The 8939-nt window shown below is 32.7% G+C and overlaps 1 pseudogene across 1 annotated transcript; it reads right to left on the bottom strand.

The window, feature by feature from the left end:
* Positions 1–7592: 7592 nt before the first annotated feature.
* LOC306637622 (olfactory receptor 5K3-like) lies at positions 7593–8421 on the bottom strand (annotated as a pseudogene). Its single transcript has one exon. The product of its transcript is annotated as an olfactory receptor 5K3-like (transcript).
* Between the last annotated feature and the right edge of the window lie 518 nt (positions 8422–8939).

Below are 8939 nucleotides of genomic sequence, written 5' to 3'. Positions count from 1 at the left end.
TTCTGGATCATCTTGTATAATGATAATAAAAGTCATGAAATGGAGTATATTATATTTCATGAATGACTGGTTATGTCAAAATGAACCCCACTAGTATGAATAACTATAATGCATTAATAAAAAACCTTGAAAAATAAAGTCACAGAAATAGAAAATAGGGAAAATGATATTTTCTGAACCCTTAATAACAGAATGTATTAGAAGCAAAAGTGTCTTCCCCAGTCATTTCCTGTTATGTTGTACTTTTGTTATTTGTTTTCAAGTGTCCCTCTCATCTCTCAGGATAAAAGCGAATGCACTGGTCCTGTTTTTTGCTGGGCGAAGGTTAGAAATAAACTTGCCTATCTACTACACACATGTGATTGTATCAGCATACCCATACAAAAGGAGGCATGAAACTCAATAAGTAAGGGAAGAGTTGGTTAGCAAAAGTTTCTGGAACTAATGGCTAGTCCAAAATCAAATTTTAATTATGACTTTATAGCATTCAAAAACAAATTTAATCTACTTCAATGTCATTAAATTAAAATTCAAGTTCTGAAAAAATAAAAATATACAAATTTGTTAATAACAGCTTTCTCAAGGTGGGGTGAGGTCTTTTTGTAGTAATGGAAAAGATAAATATGTACTCAATTGTCCCAGGACCAAAAACCAATCCTTTATTCTTGCTGAATTTTTATTCCCTTCTTATTTTTTGTGCTAATTTACTTTGAATAATCTGATTTGTTGCATTCATATGTGTATCCATTCTTGATTTTAAACCAGTGTTTAAATTATTCAAACTTTATCATATATTCAATATATAATATATTACTATTTCATTGGTTTTTCCAGAAATACCTAGAATTTAAGAATTTAGAAAAATTTTTGAATCATTCTCCAGAATTCCAAAGCAATATTTTGATGCTTATCTGAATTATAATATTTATAATTTAGATAAAATAATATATAACTCAAATAAAATAGCATATTCAGTATATAGAAAACACATGCTAAATTTATTCTAAGATCTATAAGGTCAATGATTCTATATAACAATACTGTACATTTCAAAAGGCTAGCAGAAGGATTTTGTAAGTTTTCATAGTAGAAATGATAAATGCTTGAGATAGATGTGTTTAATCTGATTTAAGCATTATCCTATGTACAGGGTAAAATAAACGGGAAATTTCATCTTTTTGAACATGTATATCCAATTTTTCAAGTATCATTTATTGAAGAAGATTTACAAATGTCAGCAGTACCTGACTACAAGCATTATTAGCCATCAGAAAATATTTTATATGGATGTATATGTAGTACCTATGTACATATTATGTAGGCGTGGATATGAATTGTTCATGTCAATGTATAATTTAAAGATTTTCACAAATTAAATTCAGTTTTGAAATCTCAATTTTTTTTAAATTCAGGAAAGCATTTATATCACATATGCAAAATGAATGTAATACATCTGGAGGGTATTAATAAGATAAATTATTTGTAACATAAATTAAAGGAGCTCTTTGAAATTAGCTTATAAAGATAAATGAGTATTTCTGTAAATCGAACTTATCAAAAATGCACAAAAAATTATGGGATTGTATGGTTACATTAAGTGATATACAAGTGAGGATCCCTCAGAGAAAAAGAATCAATAGGAAATAGATAAGCAGGAAAATATGTATTATTTATTCTGGGAATTGGTTCACAATGTTGTGGAGGCCCAGAAGGTCAATTATCAACCACTCACCCTAAACAGAAGTAGGAAACTCCTTGAGTAATTTAGAATTATTTTGAAACCCTGAGAACGAAGAGATCTGATAGTGTAATGCCCAGTACGAAACCAAAGCTTTCAGAGAGAGAGAGAGAGAGAGAGAGAGAGAGAGAGAGAGAGAGAGAGGGAGAGAGAGAGAGAGAGAGAGAGAGAGAGAGAGAGAGAGAGAGAGAGAGAGAGAGAGAGAGAGAGAGAGACGGGGAAGAGAGGAGAGAGAGAGAGAGAGAGAGGAGTCAACTGTTCCTCGGTATTACTGTTCTATTCGAGCCCTAAAATATTGGATAATGTCCATCCTCATTGGTAAGGATGAATCTTCTTTACTCAGTCTTCCAATTTAAGTACAATAGACTATGGTTACAACCCTTTTCCTTGGGTAAGAGAAGTAGTTTATGGCAGTTAATTGTCAGCTTGTTCTAAAATATGGAAAAATCTACTGAAAAACAAAACCTTAGGAATATTTAGAAACATTGGGAAATTTGGCAAATGCATGATAAGGATCAACAAAAAACAGCAAAGATTATTCTGGGGGAATATGGAGTCTCTGCTCTCTGAGAAGATTACATAGAAGGTTAAAAAATAACCTTTTTCTTCCCTCTTGAAGAGCTTTAAGACCAATTTATTCTTTTACCAGAATAAATGCCAGATTCTAGTTGTGCATGACTACATTATATGACATTACAGATTTATGAGTTCCCCTTAATATTATCCATAAGTGAGCCCTTGATAAAGAGAGAGTTTCACTGAAGTTTTAATATCTTATAGTCTCTCTACAAATTCAGCAAATACAAACTAAGGCATATAGAATTCCCTTTCCTTCAATTGGTTTTTATTCACAATTTCTGAATCAGGCAGCCTTCAGAATCAGAATCAATTCAAAGAATTCTGGGCTGCAACGTGGGCAAGCATTTCTGGATCTAAAACAGAATTGATATGTAAAGACAGGTTAACTAGTTACAGTTCACTGTGTCTTATTTTATTCAGCTGCACAACTGTGACTGAAGCTGTGCTGCTGAAATTAACTAAGAATCAGCTGATGCTTGCAAGAACACATCACTAATGTAGGCTTTCATTTGCTTTACATACTAGATTAGGTTGAAGTTAATTACATAAGGACTCAGATGCAGAGGTGTTAGGCTTAAATTTAATTTAATTGAACTATATTATGTGTATAATATGCACAAGTATACACAATATATGTAAAAATGTATGTATATGTTCATCATATGTGTATATTTATTGTACATATGCACATATATTTTATAAGTATGTGTATAAACATTTTGAGATGAATAAATGTAAAAAAAGTGACACTTCTTCTCTCGGCCCCCCCATCCCACTACCCCATTATGTATTATCATCCACTTACCAGGGAAAACATTTAGTTTTTTGGGATTGGCTAATTTCACTTAGCATGATATTCTCCAATTCCATCCATTTATCTGAAAATACTATTATATTATTTTTCTTTATGACTGAATAATATTCCATTGTGTATGTATACCACAGTTTCTTTATCCATTCATCTAGGAATGATTCCATGAAGGGCATCTAGGTTGATTCCATAATCTGCTATTGTGAATTGAGCTGTTATAAACATTGAATAATAATAATAAAAAAGAAAGTGAAATAAAAAATAAATAAAAATTCAACTTGATTAGCATCAAAAAAATCTGAAAAAAAGTGTCAATTACTTATTTTATTAATTGACTAAAAATGCATGTGAGTTTTAGTTGTATTGCTTTCTCAAACATTTTCTGGATTGAAATTTTTCAAACTAAATTTGGGGATAACTGTAAATGAGCCACATCTCTCTTGAAAGTCTGCTCACTTAGATTCACAGCTTAGAAGCTTAAACATTGATAGGTATGCTATGGTATTTCTTTTATGACTTCATGGTTTAGACTATGGATTCTGAAGTCAGATAGCCTGCATTAGATTTCTGTGCTTCACCATTGTATTTCTGTGAACAAATTGAGATCTCTTAGTTTTTATTGTGGGATTATTGAAATTGAAAAATAGTAATGAGAGTAAAAGACTTAAAAGATGTGTTGAAAGATGATATAGATACCACCAAAAGCAAAAATTGTAAGAGGAATGGAGGAACATTAGATTATGTAGAGGAAAATGGGAAGGGTGGGGGTATGAAAAATGGTGGAATGAGACAGACATCATTACTCTATGGACATGTATGATTACATGAATGGTATGAATCTACAACGTGCACAACCATAAAAATGAAAAGTTGTACTCTATTTATGCACAATGAATCAAAATGCAGTCTGTAAAAAATGAAAAACAATAATTAAAAAAATAAAATTGTATGAGGATTAATTTAGATGTAAAGGGACATTATAAGAAAGAGGCAAGAGACATGAATGCAGCAATTAACATTTAATCATTTGCAAATAAAACACCTTCAAACGAGCCTGCATAGTAGTAAGATCTATTGCATTATATAACCGGAAGGAGGGCTTGGGCCAGATGTTTTTGTGTCTGTTTATCTCTGAATACTTCAGCTCTTGCTTCATTTCCCTGTTGACCCCATGTCTAGGCTGATTGTTTTTTGGAGGTAAAATGGAAATAGGCTCTGAAAGCTTTCACATTCATACATCCTGACATTCAGAGATGGTATTTTGTGTGTGTGTGTGAATTTCTTTTGAAATGAAGCAAACTTATTCCCTAGACACATAAAAATCACCTTTTTTGTCTCACTGACTCTAAATAAGTCACAACTCTTCCATCAGCAGATGTCTGAGATTCTGTGCTTATGAAGTTTAGGGGTTGTTGATGAAGAAATATATAACGTAAATCATGGTATTACTGGAAAAGGGAAAGGAAATCTAGACAACTGAAAATATTCATTAAAATACAGATTGTGCACTCTCCATTCAATTCAGAGCTTCTCAAGCTTTTTGATCTCTGCATTTGTTTACTAAAAATGTATTTAAATGTCGAAAGAACTTTAATTTCAGTAGGTTGTATCTATCAGTATTTAATATATTAGATATTGAATTTTTTTCTGATTGTTCTCACACAATTCACAAATTTTCATGTACAGATGTCTGGTATTCAAGGTTGCTATGGATTAGGGCTGAGTGATGAATAAATACTCAGCAAAAATCATGGTATTTCTAAGAAAGAGAAATAAAGAAATGTATTTAATTCTGACAACTCAAAATGTTCATTAAAATACAGTGTGTAACTGGGTATGGTGGTGCACATCTGTATTTCTAGTGGCTCAGGAGGCTAAGGCAGAAGGATCACAAGATCAAAACCAGCCTCAGCAACTTAGGGAGGCCCTCAGCAACTTAGTGAAACTCTCTCTCAAAATAAAAAATTAAAAGGGCTGGGGATGTGGCTTGTGGTTAAGCACCCCTGAGTTCAATGTTTGGGTACAAAACAAAACACTACACTGTAGTTTGTATATTTATAGATATACACATCATAATTTTCTCAAATTCATTATGGAAATAGTGGCCAAATTATGTTATGTGCATTTTAAATATAAATATAAATGTATATAACACAGTGAATTTCACCTGTATGTATATCTATAAAGCACCAATCATAAAATAAATAAATGAGTGAAAGGAAGACCAATAGAGTAGAGGAAAGAGAATGGGGGAGAGGGAGGGAAAGTTGGGGCACCAGGTACTGAAATGTAGTAAATTATTTTTCATTTATGTATTTTTGTCAGAATAAACTCAACAATTATATATAATTATAATTATCTTAAAAGGGAAAAATACAGCGTGTATACTATGCATAGAATTAAGAGCTTTTCAAATGTTTTGGCCCCTGGAGTTTCTTTTATTATTATTATTTTTTTTTAGTAGTCTGAAAATTCTATTTAAGACCCTTAAGAGCCATTGTTTATGTAGGTTGTAGCTATCTGTATTAACCAGATTAAAAATTAAAACTGAAAAACTAAAAAAGTTACTTAACATTCAAACCTAAAATAATTGTACATAAACTAACATAATTATAATAAGATCATTGATAACTAAATAGAACAAATAATAAACCTTTTTTAAAAAATTACAGTTAAGAAATTTAAAGGAAATACTTACTGAATGACCAAACATATCAGGGACTGGTAATATAAAATCAGATGTAATTCGATGGATGCAGGGAAGAAGACAGGATTTCATTTATTTCTACATAGTAGCAATATATGATATGATGTTTTTCTTTTTAAATGCTATTTGTATGTGTGTACCCCAGTCCTTTCTGAACCTATTCTCATCCCATCTCATCACCTAGGGTGTGAATCACTGAAACTAGTACATTCCAGTCTCTTTCCAATCAATTGCAAACTGGTTTTCTGAAAGATTGACTCTGCTGCCAGGAAGATGATAATGTCATGCCTCAGAACCAACTCAGATTCAATGTTCCTAGTGATCAGTTCCACTTTCGCCCTCACTTTCCCACATTCATTCTCTCCTACTCCTTGCCGACTTTCGAATCTGTCCCATTGTTCACCTCCACTTCCCACTCCCAGTGACACACTCACTTCCACGCACATTGATTCTGGTCATGCTAATTAATGTTTTGCTCTGTCAACATGGTTTCCATCTTTAAATAAACAGTTTACTTCTGTTGTTACTTATATCTAAATACCATAGGTAATATAACCTCCATTTCCTGAATCCCATGCATGTGGAGGAATGGCAGTATTGATTCACACTCCAGCTCCCTCTGACGTACCTGGATGAGGTTGGCAAGTTACTCAGTATGTAAATATATGAGGCTCTCATTCAAGAAAAAAAAAAATAGAAAGCATAACAAAGAACACCTAATTAGTTCATATATAAGTGATATATCTAGCTAAGGGCCTAGTAGATAGCACATTTTAATAAATTATTCTTCTTTTGTGTTTGTACATTTAGTTGAAGAACAAATTTTTTTAAAGAATTAGGATTTTTGTTATTTTTCTGCCTATGATACTTGAACAACTTCTCAATCTTTTGTTAATACTCTGAAATATCAGCATTTTTTCATTGGAATCAGTGCATGTTTTGTACTCCTAATATACAAAAATCAATGATAATGCTATCAGGAAGAAAAGTCTTGATTGAATTGATATATTCACTAATTACATGCCATATGTGATGGAAAATAAACAAACTACAGAAAAATTAAAATATATAGTGATTTCATTATGAATAGCACCAATTTAAGCTATAGGTTGATGAATCACAATATATAGATACTTTCAGAGTATTTGAATGTAAAAATGACTAGCAATATGAAACTACTCTCCATCAGAAAATAAGTACTCTGCATGAATACATATTCATAAATAATCTAAGGAAAGGACCAAATTCAAGATGAAAAGCAAATTCAAATATTTTACTTCCCATATATGGAGTTGCTTATGTAATGTTTATTATTTTTGAACTGTAAATAAACCTCTGATAGCAAATTATATTTTGGGACTTGAAAATTTTGAATATTAAACGGGGACTACTTTTATACGTACTGACTTTTGTTCCCAGCACTTTTGATTTTCTTTTTCAAAACTGTGACTGTTTACACTTTGACATAATGAATAATTATTTAGTTCACTCCTGATGAATCTTGCTGCCTTGGATTTTGAAGATGTTTTAGCATAATTTCTTGTCTACAAATTAATTTGAGTCAAATACCATCATGTTTAAATAATTTACTACTTTGACTATAAAGTGGCCACTTCCACTTTATTAGTATTTGTAGGTTTAAAAAAATATTAAGTTGAAATCAATTTTCCAAGGGAGTTTCTTGTTTCACAATGTTACAAAATTGTCTTTTTTTAATACTTCTTTTTCTAACATTCATTACTTCCTTATTTCTTAGACTATAAATGAAAGGATTTAACAAAGGAATGACTAGAGTATAAAAAATAGCCACAGGTATATCCTTATCCCCTTCATTAAGTGAACTCGGTCGAGTATACATGAAAAGAAGAGAACCATAGAATATGGAAACAGAGAGAAAGTGGGATGCACAAGTTGACAAAGCTTTGCCCCTTCCCTCTTTGGATTTCATTGTAAATATGTGAAAAGGATATAAAAATAAGAAATTACAACAATAGTAACTGTAAATATTAGCACTGACCCTGGCAAGATAAATATCCTCAATTTGTTGATAGAAGGGTCAACGCAGGAGAGTCTGTATATTGGAAGGACATCACAAAAAAAATGATTAATTCGATGAGACCCAAAGAAAGTTAACCTGAACAAAAGTCCTACATGAATCATGGGATGCAGGTTTCCAGCTACATAGGCTCCTGTGGTCATCTGAATGCAGAGTTTCTTTGACATCAGGGTGTGGTACTGCAGTGGTCTGCATATGGCCACATAGCGGTCATAGGCCATTGCTGCCAGAAGAAAGCAGTCTGTAGTCGCAGCAAAACAGAGAAAATAAAATTGGGCTATGCACTCATAGAGGGAAATCCTTCTGTCCTCAGAAAAGAAGTTCTCTAACATCTTGGGAGTGATGGCACAGGAACAGCAGGAGTCCATGAGAGCCAGGCTGCCCAGGAAGATGTACATTGGTGTGTGAAGATGGCGCTCCATGCAAATCAAGGCCACCGACCCTAGATTCCCCACCATGGTGACCAGATAGATGGCAGAGGACACCACAAACAGAAGGGTCTTCATGTCTGGGTGATCTGTAAATCCCATGAGGATAAATTCAGTTGTAAATGATCTGTTGTCCTGAGTCATCTCTACCTTTTTTGTTGAGATAGAAGTTAAGTAGACATAAGATCCTAACAGAGCGCATATAATTCTTCATTCAGTTTTTCTTTTAATAACAGAAGAGTTCTTCAAGCATCCCCTTCTAACTATGGTTTACAGCTTTATTTGCTTCTAAGGGCTGTTTGTTGCCTTATAATGTCAGCATCTCTGGCCTCAAGCTGTGATTCTGAACATTTACGAGGATATTTTGAAAAGTTCAGGGAGGGATTTGAAAATGTTTTACCTGCATGCTTTTGTGTAGTGAAGCATAAAATTAATGTTCAACATCTCTAGTAATAAGAGAAATGCAAATCAAAACTACCCTACGATTTCATCTCACCCCAATTAGTATGGCGATTATCAAGAACACAAGCAACAATAGGTGTTGGCGAGGATGTGGGGAAAAAGGTACACTCATACATTGCTGGTGGGGTTGCAAATTAGTGCAGCCACTCTGGAATGCA

The sequence above is a fragment of the Sciurus vulgaris genome (assembly GCF_902686455.1).
Source record: "Sciurus vulgaris genome assembly, chromosome: 10".
NCBI classification, from domain to species: Eukaryota; Metazoa; Chordata; class Mammalia; order Rodentia; family Sciuridae; genus Sciurus; species Sciurus vulgaris.
The sequence above is the reverse complement of the archived record's forward strand: the minus strand, read 5'-3'. Positions and strand labels throughout refer to the sequence as shown.